Source organism: Dipodomys ordii, unplaced genomic scaffold (assembly GCF_000151885.1).
Source record: "Dipodomys ordii isolate 6190 unplaced genomic scaffold, Dord_2.0 Scaffold111, whole genome shotgun sequence".
NCBI lineage: Eukaryota > Metazoa > Chordata > Mammalia > Rodentia > Heteromyidae > Dipodomys > Dipodomys ordii.
This window is the reverse complement of record NW_012267327.1, coordinates 900212-927754: the sequence shown is the minus strand read 5'-3', so window position 1 is coordinate 927754 and position 27543 is coordinate 900212. Positions and strand designations below refer to the sequence as shown.

Below are 27543 nucleotides of genomic sequence, written 5' to 3'. Positions count from 1 at the left end.
ACGTTGAAAATGAACTTCACAACTTTGTGAGTAGAGATGGGAAAGAGTGAGGAAGGGGTAACATAGTCCAAAAAGAAATGTACTCTTTACCTGACTTATATAACTGTAACCCCTCTGTACACCACCTTTAGAATAACAACTTTTTAAAATATGGATTGAGCTAACTCATCATTTTATAGTCCTAGCTCACTAATGAAGAGTAATGCAAAGCCCATCTGTTATGAGCTATAACAGAGGAGACGGGAGTCTGCTACAAGGTGAACATGTTTCACACTCATCTAGATGAGGGTTGAGAGGAAGAGATGCGAAGGTGAAATGAAAAGGTGAGAGCCTGCTTTATTTATTGATCCTAGGATTGACAAGAGGCAACTTGGGAAGGGTACAAAGTACAAAGCCAAGGTCAGCGACACCTTTAAGTGTAAGTTCATACATTGCTGATGAGCTATGGCTCCCTGTGTCCCCCTCAAAAAATTGGTGAGACACTTGTCTTTCAATTATTTAAAGGCAAAGGAAAGTTGACAAGGAAACTAATGAGCTACACATAATAAATAAGGTGGCTATGTTCTCATCTAGTCAACCTCCCCTTTTACAAAAAATGAGTCAAAACTGTACTATAGATTCTGAACCAGGACTTCAGACATGGTGCCCTCATGAGGGGGCCCGCTGTTCACCATTGTTACTTGAGGTGTGCAAACTCGAAAAACACAATGACCTGGTAATGAGCTAAAAAAGTTACAACCCACAAGTACAGTCAGATAATGAGGAATTACACATTTCCAGTTCGTCACAGAGTGTCATGGAACTTTTCCAAAATGAAAATCTTATTCTAGTCTCTGTTCATAACCAAAAAACTTTGGTTGACACTGAGAACCAAGTAAAAAATTCACATCTTAACTAGTTTACATTGACTTACACATTATCAATGTGGAGCAAATATTCTTGAAAGTTTCTTTTGTTGTTGTTTGTTTGTGCTTTAAATCCTAGAAATACCTAGCAAACAGTGAATGTCAAAGAACATCCCTTTTCTGTGGCTCTTTTCAGCTCTACCTTGACTTTCTTGTGCTTTCCATAATTCATTCTGTCCTCAAACTGACTCAGACACAAAAGGCCAAAGCTCCCAAAGAAACTCACACCTGTCCTCCAGGACCTGAAAATAAAAATGTCTTAAGGCAGAAGATCTGAGATAGCTTAAAAAAGAAAACAGCAATTTGTTTGGTTATCTGATGGAGTTAATTTATGTAGAAGTGTGAATTGACTTAAATTTCCTGCTTGACTTACTTCTAAAAGGGGGATTATTAGTGCAAATAGATTGTGATTAGTGATGCTAAGGTGACTTGTCTGGTGCTCTAAACTCTCATCTCCCTTAGGGCATGCAGGAGATAAGAAGCAGAAACTCTCCACAACCTTTCAAGGACTGCCAAGCTTTACAATAACAGTATTGTTTTTAAATGGAAGTTTCTCATTTGCTGGACTTTCATTTTTCTCCTCAAACCAAGAGCATTCTTAGTTCTTCCCCTTTAGAAGTTTTAGCTTGAGGATGTTTTCTCTCAATTCAACAATCCTCACCGCCCCCCCCCTTCAATTCTCTCATCATCTGGAAATTTAAGCAAATAAGGTAAGTCTGAAAGGATTCTTTGTGCTATCTAGAACAAGTATTAGATAACCAATAAATAGTTTGCTCACCAGCTGGAGAAGGAATTGTTGTTCACCAAGTGAATTATTTTATTTTTCTTTCCCAAGTGGCACTTCTCAGGAGTTTGACTACTGGTCGGGACATCCCTGCCACTCATTTTACATAGGAGCTATTTCCTTTATGTTTCCTCTACAGGATTATTCCAGCGGTGCTTGTTCTGAGTTTGTTTCCCTCTCATCTCCTTAAAACTGTTGGTCTAATCACATTTATCTTCATTGATTTGTATAATTCTTGGAAATACTCAATGATGTTTCTGTATTGCTAAAAGAATGATAAATAATTAGTATTTTTTTTCCCTACAGGAAAGAAATGATATTGTGTGTCTAGGCAATCTAGAACTAAAGAACTTACATACTATATCACCTTCATAACATTTTGACTACAAAATATGACATGCTGTGATCTAGAGAACATAGTCTTTTGTAAGGTAAAAGGAAAAAGCATTTAAGAGTCATTTAAGAAAGGGAACCAATCAAATTTTACTGAAAGTGACTCAGCAACTTGATGAAAATCGGGTCTGAGGCATTTTTGTCTATCTGCACAAAGGGTCTAGTAGAATGATATAACCTTTAATTTATTTCACTTTTTAAAATTTGTTTACAAATGATTTATAAATGAGACTAATGGGCAGCCTCTCAATCATTTTAAAAAGGATTTCTTGGAAGTATTCATTAAAATTCCATTAGAAGTGTTATTACAATGATTATTTTGTAAAAAAAAAACAAAACACAAACACTATTTTAAACTGCTGATGTCCAAATATTGTAAAATTATTTCTAGATATGTAATTGTATAGAAAGTACCATAAATATAGCTATAGGTATATGGGCATACACATGCAATAGGTATATTGATAACAAAACTGAGAAATACCAATTGCAAAATCTACTCAAATAATCTATATGACTGATTTAGGATTTAGACTCCCCCTAAGTCATCATTGCAAATCTCTGCACTTTACATGTTTTTAATTTAAATAACAAAATAAAAGCCCATAAATTTACTTAAAATTTTAACTCTAAATTCCTTGGGTGCTCAGTTTGGACTAGACTAAGAAATTCCAGTCATTTATCCTCTATTTGGTATGAAATACTTTAAGTATGGTATTTTTAAAATTCATTTTTAATTTGAAATGAATACACAACATTAAAATAAATTTGAGGATAGAATTTTAAAAGAAAATTTTTTCTTGTTATTTTGCATCATTCTTTCCCACTTCATAGGCAAAAACTGGAAAATGAGATCCATGATGAATTTATTATTGGAGGAGTAAGAAATCACTAGTAGAATGTTGGTTTTAAAATGTTGTAGTTAATTGGAGTTTTCTACCAGCTCCATACCTAAAAGTTCATGTAAGAGTGTTGAATTAATTAGAATACCTTTATGCATTAACCTTCTTTATTAACCTTCTTTATTAACTATTGTAAAAGAAATATCCTAACATTTAAGAAGCAAGCAAACTTCCTTTAAAAAAAAAACCCAAACCAAAAATCCTAGCTACTCAGGAGGCTGAGATGTGAGGAATGTGGTTCAAAGCCAGCCCAGCAGCAAAGTCCCTGAGACTCTTATCTCCATTTAACCACTAGAAAACCAGAAGTGGTGCTGTGGCCCAAGTGGTAAAACACTAGCCTTGAGCTGAAGAGCACAGGGACAGAGCCCAAGCCCAGAGTTCAAGCCCATGACCGACAAAAACAAAACAAAACAAACAAAGAAAAAAAAACCCACAAAATGTTTGTTTAAAAAATCATTTTGGTGCTATTCTGCTAGAAAAGAGGTGAAAAATCTTTCCCAGGAAAGATTTTTTTAATACTATTATCTTTAAGTAGTTGTAGAGAGGGGTTGCACTTTGTGAATAGAATAGATCTTGAACAATGTTACCCCTTTTTCAACATTCTCACCTATTTTTCTTCTAAGTCACCCCTTTCCTCATTTTTCTCAATTTTGTGGCATATATATTGATTGTTGATGGCATTCTCCCCCTTTTCTCTTCGTTTGTTTACCTCTTTCCCTTGACCCTATATTTAAGTTACCTTGCCTCAAGACATACTCTGGGCAGTTAGAGGAAAATGAGGGACAAAGTAATAAAAACTAAATTTATCTGTGTGATAAAGATATATATTATGATAGAAACAATACCCAGAAATTGGAAAAGGCCATATGAAGAGCATCTAGAGTTGCCCAAAAGTATGTGAGAAAAAAAGTGAAAATGACTATATTATGTGGAATTAAAATTTTTGCAACCTTATTTTCAGATCAGTCATCAATTCTGTGTCTTCTCAAAACTATAATGGCAACAAGGAAGAAAGGAAATAATTCAGTAAATCTAGCTTTGGACCAAGTTGAATTCTTAAAATTCCTACGTGATAAAATATAGTGCACTCAGAAGTTAACACATACTTAGTTTTTCCTACTAAAGTCAGCTACTCAAGGATCAGAATTTTTGCTTCTTTTTTTTTTTCCATATTGTATTTGCAGTCAAAATACCATGCCTGGTCTTTCCCCTTCTAACTCTCCTTTTCTTCCTTGCTAGTATGTTTATTACTAGTGCCATGCCAGTCGTTGTGAACTCTTTATCGGGAACAGCATTATAATTGTTGTAACATCAGCGGAGGCAGGTGGTACATGCTGGAGTAGGATGATTGTCCAAGGCCAGGCAAGCCTGGGCTATGGAGCCAGATTCTTTCTAAAACAAAACAGCAAAGCAAAACAAAGCAAAACTTGGAAAAGTTACCCTTGAATTATTATCACCCCTCCATAATAATCTTTACAGTTCAGACAGGTTAATTTTGTTCCTCTCCCTAACCCTGGAAAGCTCTGTAAATGAACATTTGCTTTATTTTAAGTTTGTGGAAAAGTCCAATGCACTGAGCTGTATTGGCCTAGATGAACATTTAACCAGATCTGACCAAGGAGAGAGCTGAAGAAGTTTTACTGAACATGCTAAGAAAGAGAAACTTTTTAGAGTAAAGCCATTTGTGGGTGTATTATGTAATCACAAAGCACCACAGGGAAAAGTTGTGCAAAAAAAAAAAAAAAGTCAAAGGAAAACCAAGCCAAGGTGGGGTCTAATGTACAATGGAGACTTATAAGCTGTGGATTTCAGGCACGCAACCTGTCCCAATAAATTTTACTTTTTCTATTCAGGCTTGCGATGGATTCCTATTACATGCTGCCTAAAGAGTCGTAAGAAACAAATCCCACAATAATAGTACTGTGTCAATTACTTATGGCTCCACCTGTAGAAGATATGAGGAACAGCATGGGAAGGAGACAGTGGCAATCATGATGTACTGTCAAAAACAAACTGCTGTTTGTGGCCTTCCCTGCATTTCCTCAGATTAAATTTAGAAGGAGAAAGAGGTTCATTTATTTCACTGTCAACAACTGATGGTATGTTTATCCTGGTGTAACTTGCCACTGATTCTTTCAGCACTGCTGATGAGAAGTGAAGTAAATTGTTATTAATCACTCTTTCCTTTTGCTGAAAGTTAACAACCATAGGTATGTTTTAGAAATTGAAAAAGATGCAATGCATTTTAAAAGAGTTATAATCTATTAATGTTTGCTAGTAGAAAATTAACAGACCTGTCCAATGTCACATCACTGATCCCTTAGCAAGGTGAAGGCTAAAAGACAGCAAATGCTATGATAATTTTTGCTCATATTCACGCTCTAATTTTCATACTTACTTTTAAGTCATATACACAAGGATTTTCAATGATTAGGATGTTAATAATGCATTTACGTTCCGGAAACCAATTCAGTTTCTACATACATATGAAAATCTATGCTAGTAATAACAAGGAATTTCATAGGGTAGTAAATTAGAATAAATTCATTAACACCCTCAAATTCCAATACAAACTCACATAAGAGTTAAGACATAAACTGCTTCATTTCTAGAAAATTAGCTATCTTTTAAGTCAATGAAACATAATTTTATCTAATGCTACTTCAGTGTCCTGACAAATTTAATTTATCCCTACTTACCAGTAAGAATAGATCTATGAATTACCTTAGTAATTACCCAAGGATAAAAAGGCCAATGTAGAATACATTTACATATTTTAATATATGAAATTTGTAGTGAATGAAACTCAAAATCTCAGACAAAACATGCAATCTATCTTTAAAAATAAGGCCAAGTCATTTTAAATTAAAATCCAATTTAAAAGAAACAGATGTTAGTGAAACTACCTCATAAGTGGGAATAGGTTTCATTTCATCCAGTCTACCAGACTATAAAAACCTAAGATAATTAGTCAAGATGAAATCTCACATATTTGGTAGTTTCTTGAAAATTATAACTTGTTTTTCTTAATAGTTTCCTCATTCCATGATCAATCAGAAAAAAACAATTTGTAGTCATACTAACTAATCATAACATATGGCAAATAAAAAGTACTTTGGAGTTTCCTGGATGAAAAGGTTCATGCTAGTGCAACATATTATTAATTCCATAAATAACAAAGAACTTAAAGGAGTAGCTTCCTAGGGTAACTGGTCAAGATTTTAAAGATGAGGTGAATCATAAAGAATTCTTAATATGAAAGAGCCCTTAGTCTTACATTTTAAGACCAGTAAGGTTATAATTAAGACCTTGCCATATATTCCCTTTGAGGAACAATGAAAGGATATTTTTGGAGAAGGAAATGAGATACACACAACATACTTCAGTCCCCCTTAAACACTCAATCTTTTCTCTGACAACAGATGCAGGAGCTTTTGTATACTGTGGGATAAAGACTTGATTGGGTAGGTTTTTTTCTGACCAGCTCATCAGATGCCCATCACAAAATTTAGACACACAGTGTAACCCAGTTTTCGGTATGTCAACTTATCTGGAAGTGAGCATATATTTCTTAAGGCAATTAAAGATATGCCAACCTCTATTAAAAATTAGCTATCTTCTTAGTACTATCCCAAACAGATAAAGGAAGAATCTGGTGGTATGTACATAGTACATTAGTGGGTTTTCTGCAATATGAAAATCATTGGCTGGACTACCAGAATGCTTCATCAATCCAGGGGAAGTTCTGATTGAAATACTGAACATTGAACATCTTTTGACTAATTGAACCTGTATCTCCTTTATTAATGTTGATTATCAAGGACTTTGCAATGGCTAAGATGTTTTGTGCCAAGCATCAGAAATGGACAGAAAAATTAAATTAAGAACAGGTTTAGAATTTTATCTTGTACTGTAGCCTGGTTATCATAGCTGTAAGGATTTTCACTGTCCTTATAAGATGAAACTGTAATATGGAAACTAGGAGAAGATTTCTGATCCTCATTGGTCTCTTATATAGCCATTTCTTGAAATGGTCTGAAGAACTCCAATTTAATAAAATGGAAAGTAACTCAATGCTGATATTAATTGAGAAAGCTGGCTCTATTAAGTTGATAGAAATATCTGTATCAGTCCTTGGGTTATCATACTAGTTTGTAGTGTTTTATCCTCTTGTGTTGCCGGGCCAGTTCCTTTCTAGTGTGCAAAAATACAGGTAAAAGCAACTAGATGGCAGTGATATGCAAATATTAGGAAGGAACTTGTTACATGGGAAACAGTGCTGTAAGTGAATTAAATTTCTCATTTAAGTTTCAGTCAAAGCACATGAGATCGGCTATTATTTCTCTTTTAGTGATAAGGACATAGCACTAGTAGCTACACAAATTTACAACACAAAGAAGACTCCTCTCTGAGCTTCTCTGGATCTGGAATCTAAGTGCCCACCAAGGGTTACTTCAAACATAAGCACCTTTCTAAGGGATGTGTAATACAAAATACTTTTTCCAGGATTGTTTCGAACATGAGATATAACATAAAAGTTTATGTTCAACTATATCCTTCTGCATTATTTTCAAATAGTTTAGGATTAAAAAAGGCTTATTTCAGTTCAAGTTATTCTATCTAAAAAGTAGGATTTGATATGCACGAGTCCTTCATGGCTTAATTCAAACAAACTCTAGCACAACAAATTTTTAAGTCATATACTTGGTAATTCTCAATAATTCTATCTGAATAAAGTATTTCCTTGGAGAGTGCTTTGTAAATGAGAGTTTATTCTTTCCTGACTATTCACTAAGAATATATTATTTATCTACTTCTAACATAAACGTACATCTAGGAGATTTATAGGCTTAGCTGATTCGTTCATTTTATAAACCTGTTCATCATTACGCTTCACATTTTGCTGCATGAGCTCATTCATACTGGAAATGCATGACTATTAAAAAGTGTTCATTCAATAAGATTTCATTACATTCCAAAATGTGTGCAGAATTGAAAAGCATAATACTAGCATATACTTCTAAGTGATTTGGTCACCAGTGTGGAAGAACAGCTTTTGAAATATAATATCCTTAATGAGAATAATCCCCTTCTACCCACTATCATAATTCATAACAAAACCATTTGGAAATATATTTTAAAAATGATAAACACATGACACTTTAGACCTTAGATGTTTTCCTTAACAGAGAGGTAACTGCTTTAGTGACCTATTGCTTATCCCTTCCTACATACACTACATTTACTATTTGAGACTGTCGTTCCTTTCCCTGTAGTGGCTGGTTCATATCCACACTTTTGAATTCGCGTTCAACCTGCCATGCTTTACCCGCAATGAAACCAAATATAATGCGAGCCATGGCTCGAGCGAAGTGTATTCTCATTGCTGTCACCAGTGCATTTGTCCATCACCATGAGAATAAACTCAGGCTGTCCTCCTGCAAGGGGATCATTTGGGCGATGTTTATGTCATGAGAGGCACAAGGAGCCCCAGCTTCCTCCCACCATCCCATTCCCACAATGCACACCCATCTAAGTCCCATTAAAACCAGCCAAACAAGAGCTGAGGGACAGCACTCAGACCCAGAGTTCAAGCCCCACGACTGACAAAGAACAAAAGAAAACAAAAAACCTGCCAAATTTAGCCAAGATCAGCTGTTCCCCTAAAACTCTTAAGCTAAATTAATATTTGCTACTGTTTGCTGTGAAGCTTGGTAGTTGTTTGCAATGTCACTTGTCTGGGGCAATATCTAAATTACAGCCTCTCTCTCCCTGTCAAATGTATAAGTACAGATCTGCAATTAAGGAACAAGTCCATTTTAAGGGTTGCTACTTTGTAATTAGAAGTAGTCCATAAACCTATTTCTTCATTTGGGTTTATTTTAAATGATCACTTGAACTTCGAAGCTCTTTTTGGTACTGGGCTAGGAACTTCCAAATAGAAGCAAGCACTTCCAATGACAACATTTGGTACTATTTGAGCAAGTGAACAGCTACATTAGTGATGAACTGAAACCCCAAGTATAAAATAAATATCCATCAGTTCCTACTTCATAAAGAAATAATTAAACACAACTTAAAGTGGGGGAGAATAGAAAATATCCCATGCAAAAATAATCCCAAGTAATTTAAATAGTCTATTCTGAAGGAAGCAGTTGTAAATAGTCACTTCTTGAAAGAATAACTTCTGCTTTATGAGATGTGAGTTTCATATAGTGTAGCTCTCTGTATGGGCTCTTGATGGCTTCCTTCCCAAGAGTTCATAATGAAAGTGAGGTGAAAGAGTAACTTTGGAGAAATCTAACAACCATAAAATTGCCAGGTGGTCTACATTAATATCAGCAGTTATAAGATAGTGATGGTAGGTTAGATAGATATTGTGTGGTAAAAATGGTATTTGTCCCTATGGTTTCCCCCCTCAAGTCCTACAGGTCCAATTCCAATGTTGACATCAACTTTTCAAACAAAGCATATTCTTTTAATTATTTTAATATTCTATTCTGTAACCTTTAGAACTGCCAAGGTGTGTGTGGGGGGGTAGGGTTGGGGAGGGGGTTGGCGGAGAAGCCAGAGCAACAAAGGAGAGATGGAAAAATGAAAAGGATGACTGAAAGGAAAGTGGTATCCACATATCACAGAAAAAAAAGACTCAGATTAAAAAACTAAGAAAATAGGAATTAAGAATTTTACTGGATGGTATCAATATTGGTTTGCTAATTGTAGCAAATGTACCACAAACATAAGATGTTCATAATAAAGAAGGTTGGTATACAAAGAAATTTGATATAACTTTTACAACTTTCCTTTAAACCCAAAAGCATTCTAAAATTAAATTTTTATTTTTTTTTAAAATAGAGCATCTATGAAGGTAGGTATCAATAAAGTACTGTATCGGTTTTTCGAATTGCATTTAATAATATGTATAGATTTACATTATCAAGGCACTCAATATGTACATCTATTTTGTTTATGTACTGATGATTCATTTGTTTTAACTTTTTTGCTTCATTTGTAATTAAAATTATTTTCTTAGGCTTAAAAGTGTACTTTTAAAAGACAAAAGCAAGTCTGTAACGTAGCAAACACTAGCATACGGTTATTTAATGTAAATAAATAATGAAATAATTTCTCTTTCTCAGATACAAAATTAATTTGAAGTGAAATAATTTTAATTCTTAGTTGCATTTAAATGAGTAGATTGTGCTCCATGTTAGCTTGAGTTTGAAAATAAAATGTAAATTTTTTACATCATTAGTTGCTTTTTTCTAACATTTCTAAAATTATTGTTGAAGATCACTTCTGTTACACTCTCTGGAGAAGATTAATGGTAGGATTGCAGAGATACCAGCTGTTTAAATACTCTTTTTATTTACAGTGCTAGCTTAATAAATAACCAACCTGCTTAGCAACTGTAATCTTTTTATGCTAAAAGTCTTTCATGGAGATTCCCTACACATAAAATACTATTTTTTCGTACAAGGTCATTAATTATTATTATATAATTTAATACTATGAGACATGTTCAGGGCTGCTCCCAAAATAACTACTAGCTCCTATTCACTATGGTTAAAAAATAGGATATCCAAAGAGATTTGGTAGTAAGATCTAAATGACAAGGGAAGCAGGTGTAGAAGACATTTAATAAAACATGCCTCTCATTTTTACTCACTTTCTGTTTGGTTTCTTGGGAATCTGTTTGACAATGAATTCCCACATATTTGCTTTTGGGAGATTCTTTTATTGTCTGAGTCTACTGATGTGGTAACCAAAAGAAGAATGACAGGGAGTATAGTTGAGCCCCAAGAGTAGGTTCTTGAAAGGCAAAACAGAATTTTTGCAGAAAAAAATTACTTATAAATAATTAAACTCCCGGGATGCTATGGTCACAGATTTTTAAACTACAGGTTAAATTTGATCATCTTATGTTCTACAATAGGAATATCAACATAAATTGTTCTGTATCCATATAAAGCTTAAATTGAGGATAAATGGACAAATATGATTAAGCCATAAAATTAATAGATTTATTTCTTCCATCTTTAAGGGCTTGCATATACTAGACTACTCTGGATCCCAGCTCTTGGGCAGTGCAGGAGTGCCTTGTTCTGGCATTCACTTAAAACTACTTCCTACTTTAGTACATTTGTTGTTACCTATTTCAGACATGACTGTTATTAACTACCTTTCTTTTCCATAATGTTTCCCACATTACCCTTCATACCTCTACTGGAGACAAATAAGAGACTTGTAGTGAGGTATAGTGCAATATTTTGTTGTTATTTAAAAAGTACTGATTTATAAACTAGTTATCAAAATAAAACTATACTACTTCCTCCTTGCAATTTATTCAACATCTAGTTTCTCACTACTGAGATTAGCAGAAAATTAAATAATAGAACAAATAGATGCTTTGTGGGTGTTATTTTTTAAATTATTTTCAGAATATTCAATCTCTCCCAGTACCAGTAAACAAAAAATATCATAATATCTTGGTAAAAGGAATGCTCAAAAATATGGGGCTTTTTTTTTTTTTTTTACAAATTAGTGGTTCAGGGATATAAAAATCAAAATAATAGTTAAGACATAGAACATCTAGTGTGTATGATTTTCTTTCTTATGGTTGCAAATTAAACATTATGAGAAATAATTTTCTCTTTAGGCATAGAATATCTTCATGTTCAAAACAAAATGTCTTCATCTTCTAATTGTAAGATTGCTTAATAATATGTTCTCAAGTCATGGGAACTTCACAAAGGCTATGAGCAGGGTGATCCCAAGACCACATAGCAACTCCAAGACTTTGTAGATACTCAAATATTTAATCCAGATGCTTCAGGATTACAAATGGAGAAGTTAAAGTAGTGTTTGTTCTTCTTCGTAAAGCTTTGTGTCTCATATGTGGGAAAAACATATTTCAGTGCAGTACTTGACTTCCCTATTATTTCAATTAACCGTTATCTCTGATCCTGAAGTGACCTGTCTGGAAAATTCTTTGTATATCCATTGTTAGTATTTTTCCAAGGGTTTGGACATTATGCACAGAGTAAAAAGATTTCTGAAGAATCCATGTATGCAAGGGAAAGGTTTTAAAGAGCTGGAGAGGAAAGGACAAAGAACATAATCTAAAAATACCACTGAGTTAGAGGAGGTAGATTCAAAATGAAGTCCAGGATGTATCTAAGGCCATATGATGGTCTTTAGACCTGGAAACGTTTAGACTCTGCTTATAATTTCACATAGAAAAAGAACAATATTCAGTTCATTTGAGTGTTTAGGATTTTAGAGCCCTTGCCCTAGATTGTGACAGATAAGGAAGAAGACATAAATAAAGAAGAGTAGATTCTGCAGGAAAGTGCCTGCCCCTAGGCTCCCCTTCAGTTCTTTCTCCTTAGTAATGATGATAAAATGGTAGGAAAGAGTTTAGAAGTAGCAATAAAGGAAGGCATTTTTAGTTCATTGATTTCAAATGAACAAAAAAGAATTATGCCTATTTGTGTTGTGAAATATGAAGTTTTATTTTATATACTTACATATATGTTTATTTACGTTGGAGAACAATTTAACGAGTCTAATTAGCAATCATTACTTCTACAACTTAGCCATTGTAGAGGTGGGAATGTTTTTTAAAAATCTCTTATTTTTAACAATTTCACTCTACCATTCAGTATTATTAGCTGTAGTGACCAGGTTCACCATACTGGTACCCACCACAACTTCCCTGTTTCAATGACATTAGCACTTTATAATTGTCCACATAAGAGACAAAGTATGTTACTTGGCTGATTCACTTAATATAATGTCACCCAGTTCCACCTATATTGTCCCATTATGGAGAAATTTGTTTTGTAAGATCTCTATATTATTTTATCTCATATATGTATATGCATGTATATTTATGCTACATACATACATATATACATGTATGCATGCATGCATACATATTTATGCTGCATTTTCTTCATACCCCAACACTTTTTCCCTATCTATTCATCCAGCACTTGAGTTGCTATAGGCAATCTTGATTAAGATTTACCTTTTCCTTTTATCTCTGCTTCTCAGCCTTTTAACCCCCTTTTCCACTCTTTTATTACATATGAAAGAAAGTCAGGAAAAAGAGGAACACTGCCATTAATAATTAAGTGGGTGATGCAGATTACCTTTGCCTGCATGGTGCACTCCAGGTACCCTGACATCTTCTCTTCATACACTCACTTCCTCATATGTTTGCTTGATTTCCATGCCCCTGGGTACAAGGATGGGGATGTGCTAAGAACAGGACAGACTGCTATAAAAAGACACACAGTGGTCACAAAAAATACATGATTCCTCACTTTGCAGGCAGAACAATCCTACCCGCAGAATTGCATGTCTCCTCTAAAGAATCACTGAACTAGAATTTAAAAGATTGCCTGTTTGTTGCTAAATTGTGCCCTCATTTGGTTAATATAAGATGCATTAGGATGCTGGAGGGGATGTGGACAGAAGGGAACCTTACTGCATTGTTGGTGGGAGTGTAAACTTGTTCAACCACTTTGGAAAGCAGTATGGAGGTTCCTCAAAGACTCCACATATAGCTCCCCTATGACCCAGCAATTCCACTTTTGGGCATTTACCCAAATGATCACAAACAAGAGCACACTAAAGCTACCAGCACGACTATGTTTATTGCAGCATTATTTATCATAGCTAAGATATGGAATCAACCCAGATGTCCCTCAGTAGATGAATGGATCAAGAAAATGTGTATATATACACAATGGAATTCTATGCTTCCATCAGAAAGAATGACATTGCCCCATTTGTTAGGAAATGGAAAGACTTGGAAAAAATTATATTAAGTGCAGTAAGCCAGGCCCAAAGAAACATAGGTCCCATGGTTTCCCTTATTTGCAATAACTAGTATATGTCTGAGTCAAGCAGAAAAGGTCAGATAAGTTGATGTTAGGGAAATGAACCCCAAGATAAGTATTCAAATGTTTTTTTTCATGCAATTGTTTCTAACATATTTAAAGATGATTTCTTTGTTGCTTTGTATGTCCCTCCCCCACGGTATAACCCATGCTTTCACTGTATTTGATGTTGGTATAATTTGTGTAGGAGAAGGGAAAAAACAAATCTTTTAAATAGGGATACAGGTAGATCCATTGCAACAATGAGATGTACAAGTGGTTATGTCGAAAAACGAACTTTTTAACTTTGGGAAGGGAGGGGATGGGAGAAACAAAGAGGAAGAAACAATGCTTGATAAGAAATGTACTTATTATCTTGCCCATGTTATTGTAACTCCTCTGTACGGTATTCTCACAATAAAAAAAAGATGCATTAAATATGAGCTTAAAATATTTTCAATGCTTCTTTAGGAAGAGGAAACATAACCATGGGGGTATTTACGGTGGAGAATGTTTCCACATTATTTACATATTATATTTGAAATGAGCAAGAGCTCTACATTCAGCTGACCTTAGTTAATATAATTTTGGTCAGCCGTATGTCATAGAAAGTCCAGTTGGAAAATGTAAATTGATATACTATTTTTTGTTTGCTAAGTATTATACTTCCCCCTCTCTATGTTAATTCTCAAATAACCAAAAAGAAAGAAAAAAAAGGAATAGTCAACTATCCTTGCTTACTTGAGCTATCTAGGAATTTAATATGAATGTTACTAAATTATGAGACTTGATAATTTTATGGCAGTTCACTCAATAAGATCCAAAGTCTAATTCAGAAGACTCGAAGTTGCCTAAGAAGTTGACGATCTAATATAAATAAAGGAAAAGTAAACTCAGTCTGTCTCTTCACGTTAGAATTTGTAGGTTTCTTTTTAACTTTTAATTCTTCTATTTTTTCAAGTTGTTATTGAAATGACTTAGGTGTCATGGACTTTCAAAAATGATTCCTTTAGGCACTGAGTATAAAAACCATCTCATTTAACCTCCTTAATTTGATCAATTACTAATGTAAGATCTGGAGAAGTTACAGAGTTGTTGAAGATCATTCTTCTAGTTGATATTACTAAACATCAAAAGTGGTCTACTTTTCACTCAAAGTATGTTTCCAGTTGGTAACAGTAAAATGCAGATCACAGGATTTTTAAAAAGTGATGTAATCATTGGCTAGTATGTCTGCTAAGAGAATACTTAAGTAAATTACAGTTTTGAAAATCAAGCTTCTCATTTTTTAAAAGTCTTTTTAAAAATATATTTTATTGCTATTGTAGAAGTGATGTACAGAGGAGTTACAGTTGCATAAGTCACGTAATGAGTAAATTTATATTTGAACTATGTCATCTCTTCATTTGCTCTAAAAAATTCACAAATCACATAAAAAATATGTAGACATTTGTCCAAGCGCTGAAAAAAATACTTATCTATTTCAATAACTGTGTGATTGATATCCAAGTTCATAGAAACCATCTTCCTTTAGAGTAAAAATTCTCAAAATTCTATCAGCAAAGGTGATTAGTAGCTATGGGCATTGTTTTTTGTTTTCTTTTTAACCACATACATATTAGTGGCTATTTAATTTATGCCTTCTTATTATATGGTTCCACATGGTTCATTTAAAACATAAGCTTAGAGCTAATCAGAAGTTAATTAAAAACTTTACACCATAATTTTCTGTGCTTGCTTTCATCTGTAGTTTTACAGGAGTAATTATATGATTTTTACAGTGCAATCTATTTAATTTTGTGATAAATTATTCCTCAAATAATTACTGGAGAACCAAAATCAGTTCCTGAGTATCAGAAATGTTTAGGAGAAATGCTAGAGCTCAACATTGCTTCACTGCAGCCTTCTCTTCTGCAAATAGACAGGATCCACTCTGAAAGAGGGAATTCTGGCTCTCTGTATTTGCATTGGCCTAACTAGAAAACACACAGAAGACAACACATTTTTGACACAGCCAGTAAACATGTTTGAAAGCAAATTCTTTTTCAGAGTCATTATGACTCTCACTAAAAGAATTATAGAAGTACCTGATAATCATGAATTTCAAAGATTGATTCCAAAAAGCTGATTCTACTCTTTAGTCTTAAGGCAATTTAGACTATCTTGAGATATGTTCTCTGCATCTCTAAAATGAGAGTGGAAAGAGCTCAGTTTGCTGCCATCCATGAGTTGCATGCTGTCTATTGAAATTAGAAGAAAGTATATTCATGCAAAACTATTAGTTCCTCTGCCTAACCCACCATGCAAAACACAGTAGCAGACACACACCAGGTGGAAAATGATTTGTTTACTAAGTGAATGAAGTCAGTCTCCCAAGTTAGAAAGGTAAATTGTACTTTCCTCTTCTTACCCTTTCAAAATGCAGCTATCAAATATGATTAAATTAAATGGCTATATTCTCTGGATATACTCTAGTGTTGATGCTGGTCTAGTCCACTTGTGTTTCCTTGCCCCTAGACAGCCGTAATATTACTTTTATTTCCCTCACTAATCTGTGGTTTTCCAAACAGGCTTCTCTATTTTCTTTATCAACTGTAGATATTCGCACATATCATCTACCTCTTCAGATATCAAACTTACCAAATCTTAAATCATAATGCCTGTATTCAAAAATATTTTAGCTAGTCTTAGATTAGTTTGTATTGTTTACCCCAAACTCTAAAATCAAGCAAGATTAATTTCCCAATATACCACTACAAAATATTCTCATTAATATATATAACCATGCTTTTGCTCTTGATATTTATTTTGTCTGAAGCATCTTGATAGCAGTGTTAAAAAATGATTTTTGGAGCCAGATCATTGTTGTCTATACTCTAATACTTTAGGAAATAAGTAATTTAAGAGGTGCTAACTCTTTGTTAAATGTGAATAATAATAATATATGTATTGGAATAAGAATACACTATTTTTGCTTCTTGAAATAAAGTATGTTTCAAATACATAGGACATTTGTGGAAACTGAAATTTCAGGACAACTAATGGGGCTTAACATAGTAATCAAATCACTGCCTGTGATTGTCTTGAAAGAGTCTGTGCACAAGTGAGACAATGAACTAGTAAAAATATTTAGTTTTGCATAGTCCTTAAAACATACATCAGATAGTTCTTTGAATCTTGAGATGGGGGACATTTCACAAAGAATGAACGATATTACAATAAAGAACAAAGGATACTATAATATAATGCTTGCAAAAAAAAAATGGCAGCCGGGTGTTGGTGGCTCACGCCTGTAATCCTAGCTACTCAGAAGGCTGAGATCTGAGGATCACGGTTCAAAGCCAGCCCGGGCAGCAAAGTCCATGAGACTGTTATCTCCAGTAAACCACTAGAAAACTGGAAGTGGCACTGTGGCTGAAGTGGTAGAGCGCTGGCTTTGAGCTGAAGATCTGAGGGACAGTGCCAGGCTCAGAGTTGAAGCCCCATGACCAACCCCCTCTTCCCACTCCCCCCGCAAATAAAATTATGGCAATAAAATTTCTGTTCTAAGGACTTTGTGAATCACCATAGATAATACAAGAATGCAGACCTTATACAAAAGCTCTATTTGATCTTGCTGTTTCAAAAAAATGCCCTAGTGGCCAGTTGTTTCTTTTACTGCTAACAGTAGGAACTTACATTAGGAGATTCTAGTAAAATTATATGGCTTGACTATATACTATGTTGTAAAATGAAATAGCTACTATATTTTCAAAGCAAAACTAGTACAACTGTTAGTTATGAGTTTAATCATTTCTGAAACGTGTATTCTGCTGTTGAACTACTCATTCCCTAGAGTAATGATAGCACCTGTTCTTTCTCTCCATTAATGTTTCTCTACAATCAAATATATTTTTGATCCCAGTGACTTTTTAGGAAGTGATTAGAAAATAAAACAAGTTCATCTGGCTTATTTTATAGTTATCAGTAGCTTGAACAGAGATTCTATCTTATTATTCTTCAATATTTGGTTTCATAATCCACTAAAGAAACCACCACTGTACAATAATAACCATCTAGCAGGCTACAAATATTAAATTATCACTTGTGGCCTGAAAGAGTATAGTTTTTTAACCCGAGAATAAAATAATATCTTAGTGCACAGCAAAATTTCAGAAAAAATAATTCATTAATTGCTTACTGAAAGGGACATTGATATAAGTTAAACAAGGAAAGTCAAACAAATAACTTGTCTGATTGCATTACTAATATCATTAGAAATAATGCTAGAATCAATATTTTCTTTCAAGAATTTTAATCCTAAGGTAGCCAAAATTGTTCGTAAACATAGGTTCATAAAAATGGAGTAAAGGCTGTTTTAACTTTATTGAAATTTTGACTCCAGAATTAGCAATAATCTTCCAGGCATTGTTATAGCTAACACATTTGAAATACCTGCCTTCAGTGCCTTACTCTGGCCAAGGTTGTGAAATCTAGTCATTTTAACGGTCAGAGGTGTTAGTTCTCTTTTCAGTTTCAGAATTTTCTATCATTAACTATTGCCTTCTAAATTCTTCATCACATCAGGAGGTGTTAAGGGAAAGAATGAAGAGTATTAAAAGTAATCTATATGTATTTCTATCTCTAAAATACCTCTGAAATAGTAAGCTATTTTTGTAACTAACTTAATTTACTGATATCTGATAATAGAAGTTTATCATTAATAAAACATATGGCTATTAATTGATATTTGAGATTTTCATTGTTATCTTCCACAAAAAGCCCTATCTAATTTATACTGGACTTCAAAACAACACAGCACAGATGCTATTCCCTTTATTTATACCATCACCTGTCTCCTCACCACTGTGTTTCTTCCCTTTCATTTGCTCAGATATTTCATTGGTGATACATATATAGGTATAGATATGGATATAGATATGTGTGTATATGGCCCTAGAGTAATTTCCACTAATCCATTACTGATATCTAGCTTAAAATACAACCATATAGTGTTTAAAACTCCTTCAGAAATAATAAATCCTCTTCTTTCTCTTCCCATTTGCAACAAATAAATTACACCTTCCACACATCCATCATAAAATATTGCTTTCTTATTCATGTGTCTACATAGCAATCTCTAGTATAGTTCTCAGCCCTATCTATGACAATTAGCCATGAATATGTCTAAAGTCTCTGTGGATGGGCTTCGTAGGTCACACAGAAGAATATATTCTTTGTTATCCCTGAACCTCTAGAAGCATGGAGCATGATAACCCTTTGAATAGTTTCAGAAAACAACTAGGAGTATCATGAAGAAGTAAATAAAAACTGAGCACTGGTAGCTCATGCCTGTGATCCTAGCTACTTAGGGAGCTGAGGTCTGAGGATCACAGTGTGAAACTACCTGAGAAGACTGAATTAAGAGCCAGGTGACCCTTATCTTCAATTAAACACCATAAATAAATACAGACATAAATAAATAAATAACCAGATGTGAAGCTGTGGCTCAAAGGGCAGAGCACTATCCTTGAGGAAGAAAGCTCAGGGACAATGCTCAGACCCCGAGTTCAAGTCTCAGGACCAGCACACACCCAAAAAGAAAAAGAAACAAAAACAGTATGTTTCTGTAAAGAACAATATGACAAAAATATTGTGAGACATATAAGTTCTGCAATTCACAAGCTATTCACAAGCTATTGTTTCAGCAGATCTATTCATTCAAAAACAGTCTGTGGTTGGCTTTTCTTGGCTGAAGTTTTGGCATAGTATATCTCAAGGGAAAAAAATGAGGTTTTTAAATGGTGGAATGCAAAAGCTGTCCTTGAAATTTTGTAAGTTACAATGATTTCAATATTTTTGTGACATAGAAGTTTGAGAGCTCAAAAATGATATTCTTTACTGATAACCTTAAGTCTCTCTCTGTCTCTCTTTTGTAAGAAAAGTAAGTTGGTTGTCTGCAGGTGCTCTGCAGAAAGTGAGTATAAAAGAGAAAGTTGTCCTTCTAGATCCAAAAACAAAAGGCAAGCTTCTTAGCAAACTTCTCATTTTCCAAGTTAGAGTCATGTCTATATTCTCTCTGTGTGTTTGTTTTCTAGGTATTGGGCTATTTGTTGAATAAAGGAATCCTGTATTTACTATTGACCTTATTCAGAAGGCAATTATATGATGCCATAATTACTTACATGTCATTATTATTTCATTCATTCTTCAAATAAATTTAAATTTTCATAACCACCTGCTTATTTTTCACCACAACATATTATATTATGTCTCACACTAGTAGAAGCTACTTTGACTGGAAAAAATATAAATCCTTTGCAAATATCATTTTTCAATCTATTTTTTAAATTCCTCAGGAGAAATTTTGTTGCTATTTAAAGGCTTAAACAATTTTTGTTTTTATATTCATTTTCTTCTTTGCCTCCGGACTTTCCTGTTGAAAGAGCCTTTAAAGTCATTCTATTCTCTGTAATATACTTTAGAATATCACCTTTACCAGCTGTCAAGGTGAATCCAGTAGGACTCACTCATGATATCCTACCTATCTTTTCCCCTTGGTACTCCAACATCATTAGTGCTTCTCTGGTCTTTGTTTTCATTTTTATCAGTTATGCCTGACAAGCTTGAACTTAGCACAATGCTTTCTCAATCACAGTCCTTGGAAAGTGACTCACAAATCATAGCTTACACACACATGCCTGTCGATTATTCCTTAAATCCACTGCCTCAGGCCCTTCAGAAAGTCAATAATTTTGAACAATAATGTCACTTTGCTGTTCACAACAAATAATAAGCAAAGTATAATGCCTCACAATTTCCTGATTTTAAAAAAAGAAACAACCAAGGTTAAACTCACTACCTGTATAAGAGACAGAATAAGTTCATGGCCAAGCTGGATAAGGAAAATACAACGCACAGTGAATATGATTGAGGAGGATAAGATTCTAGGGAGCTTAATAAATAGATGTGATAAGTTTCTACACCTCATGAGAAGGTGGCAGTGGAAAGAGGCCACAGATGTCTCAGGAAAGGAGTGGTGTGCTGCAGTCTTGAGAGTGTATAATCTGGAAAAAATATAAGGAGTTTAGCAAAAATAAAGCTTGAGCCAAGCTCCTGTGGCTCATGCCTGTAATCCTACCTATTCAGGAGGCTGAGATCTGAGGATGGAGGTTCAAAGCCAGACCAGGCAGGAAAATCCATGAGACTCTTATCTCCAAAAAAAAAAAAAAAACCCACTAGAAAAACCGGAAGTAACTCCGTGGCTCAAGTGGTAGAGCACTCACCTTGAGCTGAAGAGCTGAGGGACAGCGCCCAAGCTCAGAGTTCAAGCCCCATGAATGACCAAAAATAAATAAGTAAGTAAATAAATAAATAACTAAATAAAGGGAGGAAAAAGTAATCAAGAGGAGGTGAAAAGTACTTGAGAATTAGGTAAAGAACACATTGTGCCAGGCTTTTAATATAGCTCATTTCAAGGATTTTTACACTTTATATTAGAGATTATGAGAGCCTACTGAAACATGAAGCAAGAGGTAACATGAGTAGATTTGAATTTTCCTAAAATATCTCCGCAGTGATATTATGAGAATAAATTAATACATTAAGAAAAATGTGGGAAAATGAGTTAGTAATTGCAGTTGTCAGGGAGAAATGATGGTGGTTTGAACTTGTGGCAATGATAATTAAAAGCAATGAGAAAAATGGGGCGCAAGGTCGGATCAACAGAACTGGTGCAATGGTTGTATTGGGATGGGATACCATGGATGAAGTTCAGTGGGAGATAAGTCAAGGCATTGAGCTAAAACTTGGTTGAATGATTATTAGAAAAAGAGAACTTGAAGTCTGCTTAAACAAATTAACACTAAGGAACACGGGGCAATTTGATACCAATACCATTACTATCCGTAACAATGTTAATCAATTACTGAATTCTTGTTGTATACCAGACTGGGCTAAACACTTCATGCATATTTTGTGATATAATTACATAGATAATTTTCTCACAACACTACCTATGAAGTTATTTTATTATTTCAGTATCATAAGTAGGAAAGTTAACTGAAAAGTTTAGTAACTTAATCAGTGTCACACAATTTGTATGATAGGATGTAAAAAAGATAATAAAAAAAATGCTGCATTTGGAAAAAAAAAGATATATAGCTCAGAGATATCCAAGTCTCCTTAGTCTAAGGTATCACAACAATATACAAGTGAATTTATTCTCCAGAATAAAATAGTGGTGAAAGAGAAATACTAAGGTCGCATTCAAAGTGATGGATGAAAGCAAAGAATGAAGAGCCAGATAGAAACAACCAGAAATGGGTTGAATTTGGGAACAAGCAAGTTGGAAGACTGCCCAAGAAAGCATTAATACAGCACATTTTCCTTTCTTATTGGCAGGTCTAAGTAGTACCCTAGGTAAGTGGTTATCTGTTTGTTTAACTATATAAAGAAATTAGTAAGTAAAAAGAAATACTAAAGCCAGTATAATACATGGTTACTGTAGGCCTCAACATATTTGGTATTCTGAGTTACTTTTAACTCTACAACATACAGTTTGACAGTAACTCCTAGAAGATAAATGTTCTATGCTAAGTCTTCTGATACACATTTGTCACTGAATCAAAACCCAGCCATTGGTAAAAATATAATGAGCATATATATCTTTTGGCACAAATTTTCAGGGATGATTTAAAAGTAAATGACATAGAAGAAAAATATTGTGGTAGGCAAAATACAACATATAATTCTATCAGTGGCAAACAGAAGGTTATACATTCAAATAAAACTAATTTGTATATGACCACTTCAATTCAAATTGCTCATTGTTATGGTTTCCAATGATAAATAAGAAATATTTCCATACCTGATATAAATGCAGTTTGAGGGCTGTTCAGCAAGTTTTTTTTTCCCTAAATAAGTAAAATGTCTTTCGACATAACATCTTGTACACGAACTTTACAACTTTGACTTTACAACTTTGGCAAGTGGGGGGGGGCAGGGAGGTAGGAGATGGGAGAGCAGGGATGGTAAGGGGAAACAAAGGAGGAGGCAGAAATGCTTGATAAGAAGTGTACTTATTACGTTGCTCATGTAACCCTTCTGCACAGTATTTTCACAATAAAAAACATTAATAAATAAAAAAGAAGTAAAATGTCAGTACACATAAATGTTCATTTTACCTAGCATCAACTTTTCTGCTGGCAAAACAAACCGTTCAAATAGGGATACAGGTGGACCCATTGCAACAATGAGATGAACAAGTTGTTATGTTGAAAAACGAACTTTACAACTTTGGCGGGGGAGAGGGGGTAAGGGGGTAGGGGGATGTGGGTGGGTGGGAGATGGGAAGGGATGGGAAGAGGAAATAAAGGAGGAGACAACAATGCTTGATAAGAAATGTACTCATTACCTTGCCCATGTAATTGTAACCCCTCTGTATGGTATTTTCACAATAAAAATTTTTAAAGAATGTTCATATGCTATGTAAAATCTAATCCTGAGTAATTTACTTTTGATGTTTTCTGCTTTTAATATCCTTTTTTTTTTAATTTACTTACAAAGCACTGCTGGAGAGACACACATTGGCTTGATGGTTTGGAAGAACTCCATCTCAATTAATTAATCCTTAAAACTTCTCTGAGAGCAAAGTGATGAAGACAAGGAAAACTGGTGACTGTGAATGAGTACATTTAGTTACCCTTCCTGAGTCTCTCAGTGAATAAGGATGGAAAGGTGGACATTCATTGTCTATCCCAGCATATTCTCAAAAGGGGGCTGTGTACTATTTTCAGTCTACTAGTCTTACAAGTCATATCAAGCAATAATATATAGAGCAACCAAGCCTTTCTCAGCTTGCCTGGGTCTTGTTGGTGCTCAGTTCATCATACCTCATGGGTTAGCTCTGCTCTCACTGTTGAGAGTCTAAGTCAGGGTGTACTTGCTTGTCTCTATACTTGAGCACAACTTCCTAAATTGTTCTCTTCCTTGAAGCTTCCTCTCTATGAACACATCAAGCAGTAGCATCACAAATTGAACAATTGAACACAAATTGAGTCCTTTTACTCCTTTCAATCCAAAACCATTGATGTGTTTTTAATGTAAACAGAGTAAGATCAAATGCCTTGGCTTAGATATCATCTTATTTCTTTCAATTGTCGTATAGCTTTAAATTGTGATACATACCTTCCACTATACTATGCCCACTCTTGGACTATTTCTCACAGATAAACACAACCGCACATACACATGTGCTTGAAGTAGAGTCTTTCAGTTGCTAGACTATGCTGGGAGCAATCTCAAATCAGAGTATTTCATTGGGAAATCTATTTTCTAGAGTTCCCTTAAAGTTCATAGCAATATTCTCATACCCACATTGTATAAGGAGGATATCCAAGCCATGCTGGTTACAACCCATATTTGTGTTTGTGTGTGTGTGTGTGTGTGTGTGTGTGTGTGTGTGTGTGAGAGAGAGAGAGAGAGAGAGAGATAGGAGAGAGGGAGAGAGAGAGTACTAGGGCTTGAACACAAGACATGCTGTTCTCCCTTAGCTTTCCTGTATAAGGTTGGTGTTCTACCACTTGAGTAAAAACTCTACTTCCGATTTTTGCTGGTTTATTGGAGTTAAGACTCTCACAGATTTGTCTGCCAAAAATAGTTTCCAACCACTATCCTCAGGATGTCAGCCACCTTTGTAACTAGGATTCCAGATGTGAATGAACCACTGGCACCAGACAACAAAAAATCTTGTTTTCTTGTCTCCCAGGAATTTGATATTTGCCTCTTTAAACACTGTTTATCTTAAACTCTGTGTTTCTGTTAATCAATGGATTATAAGTCACTAAAGAGCAGAACTGTGTCTAATATGTTTACATTTGTCAACCCTTTTACCAACATGCGACATGGTGTTTTGCATATAGTAGGCATGAAATTTGCTAAAGTGAATTAAGTAACATTTGATAAATAACATCATAGCATATGAGGACTTTAAGACTAAGTGAACTAATTATATTTCCTGTTCAAAGAGTACAAAATACTACACACATATTTTCTAAATATTTTTCTTCTATCTTTCTTCAGAGTAAATCAGGCATGTCCAGGGTAGTATGGCTGTAGATGCAGTTCTTCAATGAAAAGAGATTATGATTACAAGGAAGACTTATAATCACAATAAGAAGAAACTGTGGACACATTTAGTCCACATTATATCCACTCAATGTTAACCACAGAGATTTTTGATGTTGTCTCATGCATATAATTCCAAGTCACCTGTTGATAAAGCTACCACTTCTCTCATATTAAATATGACAAGTGAAGCACAAAGATGGGATCTATAAATCACCTATTAAGTGCCAAAATAAGAAATAAAAGCATAGAATTCCTTCACTACTTCAGTTAATTCCTAGTTATTTTATTTTTAGGAGAGCTATTACAAAAGGAGTTGCTTTTTTGATTTCAGCTGTGCTCTTCTCATTATTGGCACACAGAAAAGTCATTGATTTTTGAAGGTTAATTTTATACCCTGCTACTTTGCCAAAGTTTTGGATCAGCTCCAGTAACTTGGGACAAATGGGATTCAATTAAACTGCAGAGCTTCTGCATGGCAAAGGACTGAGCTAGCAAGATCAATAGAAAGCCCGAGGATTGGGAGAAGATCTTCATTAGTCATACAACAGACAAGGTGCTCATATATAAAATATACTTAGAACTTTAAAAATTAAATCTTCCAAAAACAAATCCTCAAAAAAACACCCACCCCATTAATATGTTGGCTAAAGACAAAAAGAGACTTCTCTGAAGAGGAAATAAGAATGACCAATACACACATGAAGAAATGCTCAATTTCTCTGGCCATAAAACCAAGCAAATCAAAACCGCATTGAGATTCCATCTCAACTCACTTAGAATAGCTATAATCAGGAAATCTAATAACAACAGATGCTGGAAGGGATGTGGCCAAAAGGGAACCCTACTGTATTGTTGGTGGGAGTGTAAACTTGTTCAACCACTCTGGAAAACAGTATGGAGGTTCCTCAAAAGACTCCACATAGAGCTCTCCTTATGACCCAGGAATCCCATTTTGGGGCATTTACCCAAATGATCACAAACAAGGCTATACAAAAGCGAACAGCACAACTATGTTTATTGCAGCATTATTTACCATAGCTAAGATACAGAACCAGCCCAGATGCCCCTCAGTAGATGAATGGATCAAGAAAATGTGGTATTTATACACAATGGAATTCTATGCTTCCATCAGAAAGAATGACATTGCCCCATTTGTTAGGAAATGGAAAGACTTGGAAAAAATCATATTAAGTGAAGTAAGCCAGGCCCAAAGAAACATAGGCCCCATGGTTTCCCTTATTTGCAATAACTAGTATATTCTAGGATATCTAGGATAATCTTATCAGATAAGCAGAATAGCTCAAAAGCTATGTACATATGACCATATAACATAATTCCAAGGGAAATAAACTCCAGGGTATGAACACAAGAGGTCTTTTTTGTTATGTTTTTTAATGTACTATGTGATTTTTTTTGTTTCTTTTGTATTTCTTTCCCCTATGGTATGTCCTCTGTTATCATTGCATGCATCTTGTTTATACATTTATCTAATTGAAGGAGGGGAAGGGAAATAACAAAATGCTGAAACAAGGACACAGGATGACCCATTGCAACAATGAGACTCACAGACACTATGATGGAAATGATCTTTACAACTTCAGGTGGCAGGGGAGGAGTGGAGGAAAGTGGGGGAGGAAAGGCGTAGTAGGAGAGAAACAAAGGTGGAGGTAACAATGCTTGACAAGAAATGTACTCATTACCTTACTCATATAACTGAAATCCCTCTGTGCAGCATCTTTACAATAAAATAAAAGTTAAAAAAGAAATAAAAGCAAAAACATGTGTAATTATGGGATCTACACATGTTCTAAGCTACAGCACAATTCTATAAGTCTTCAAGATTGGTTTTGCTTTGCAAATGTGTACAGAGAAGATAGATAAACTCTTTCATAACTCTACACTTTTTACAGAAAGTTAACACAAGAAAAAAATCTCAAAATATACTTCTCTACAACTGTCAAGTTAGTAATACTTAAATATAGGCTATTGTCCTCAGATATATTTTAGATCAGATAATAATTACAATATACTACCTTTACTGACACATATTAAGCACTATTCACTGTATGTAGAACTTAATTCATGAATTAGATGAGTCATTAACAGAGCACTGAGATAGATGCTATCAAATACTTATTCACTGATGAAAAATTGGGAAACAGAGACACTAATAACTTGTCAAAGTTCACAGAGTCATAAGTTAAGTTATGCATGGTATTTATAATCAGGGTCTGCTAAGATAGAAATATGCATTTCTTAACTGTGTACACAAATTTTCCAAATTCAGTATAAACTTAAATGCTCTAAACATTAAAGTTAGATGGATTTTTTTTTACTTTGAAAATACTATACAGAAAGGTTACAATTACATGAGTAAGGTAATGAGTACATTTCTTATCAAGCATTGTTGCCTCCTCCTTTGTTTCCCCTTCCTATCCCCCCCAAAGTTGTAAAGTTTGTTTTTCTACATAACATCTTGTACATCTGATTGTTGCAATGGGTCCACCTGTATCCCTATTTAAACAATTTGTTTTTTCCCTTCCCCTCCACAAATTATACCA

At 34.4% G+C, this 27543-nt stretch overlaps 1 protein-coding gene across 4 annotated transcripts in view; it reads right to left on the bottom strand.

Moving 5' to 3' along the window:
* The window catches only part of Alcam (activated leukocyte cell adhesion molecule), a 189896-nt gene that overhangs the window by 118644 nt on the left and 43709 nt on the right, over nt 1–27543 (bottom strand). The window contains exon 1 of one of the 4 annotated variants that reach the window (XM_013028574.1): nt 13142–13195. The exons of the other annotated variants lie outside the window; for them this stretch is intronic. The gene's annotated coding sequence lies outside the window, so the exon portion shown is untranslated. Of the gene's footprint in view, nt 1–13141; nt 13196–27543 lie in introns of those variants that run through there. 4 annotated transcript variants of the gene reach the window in all.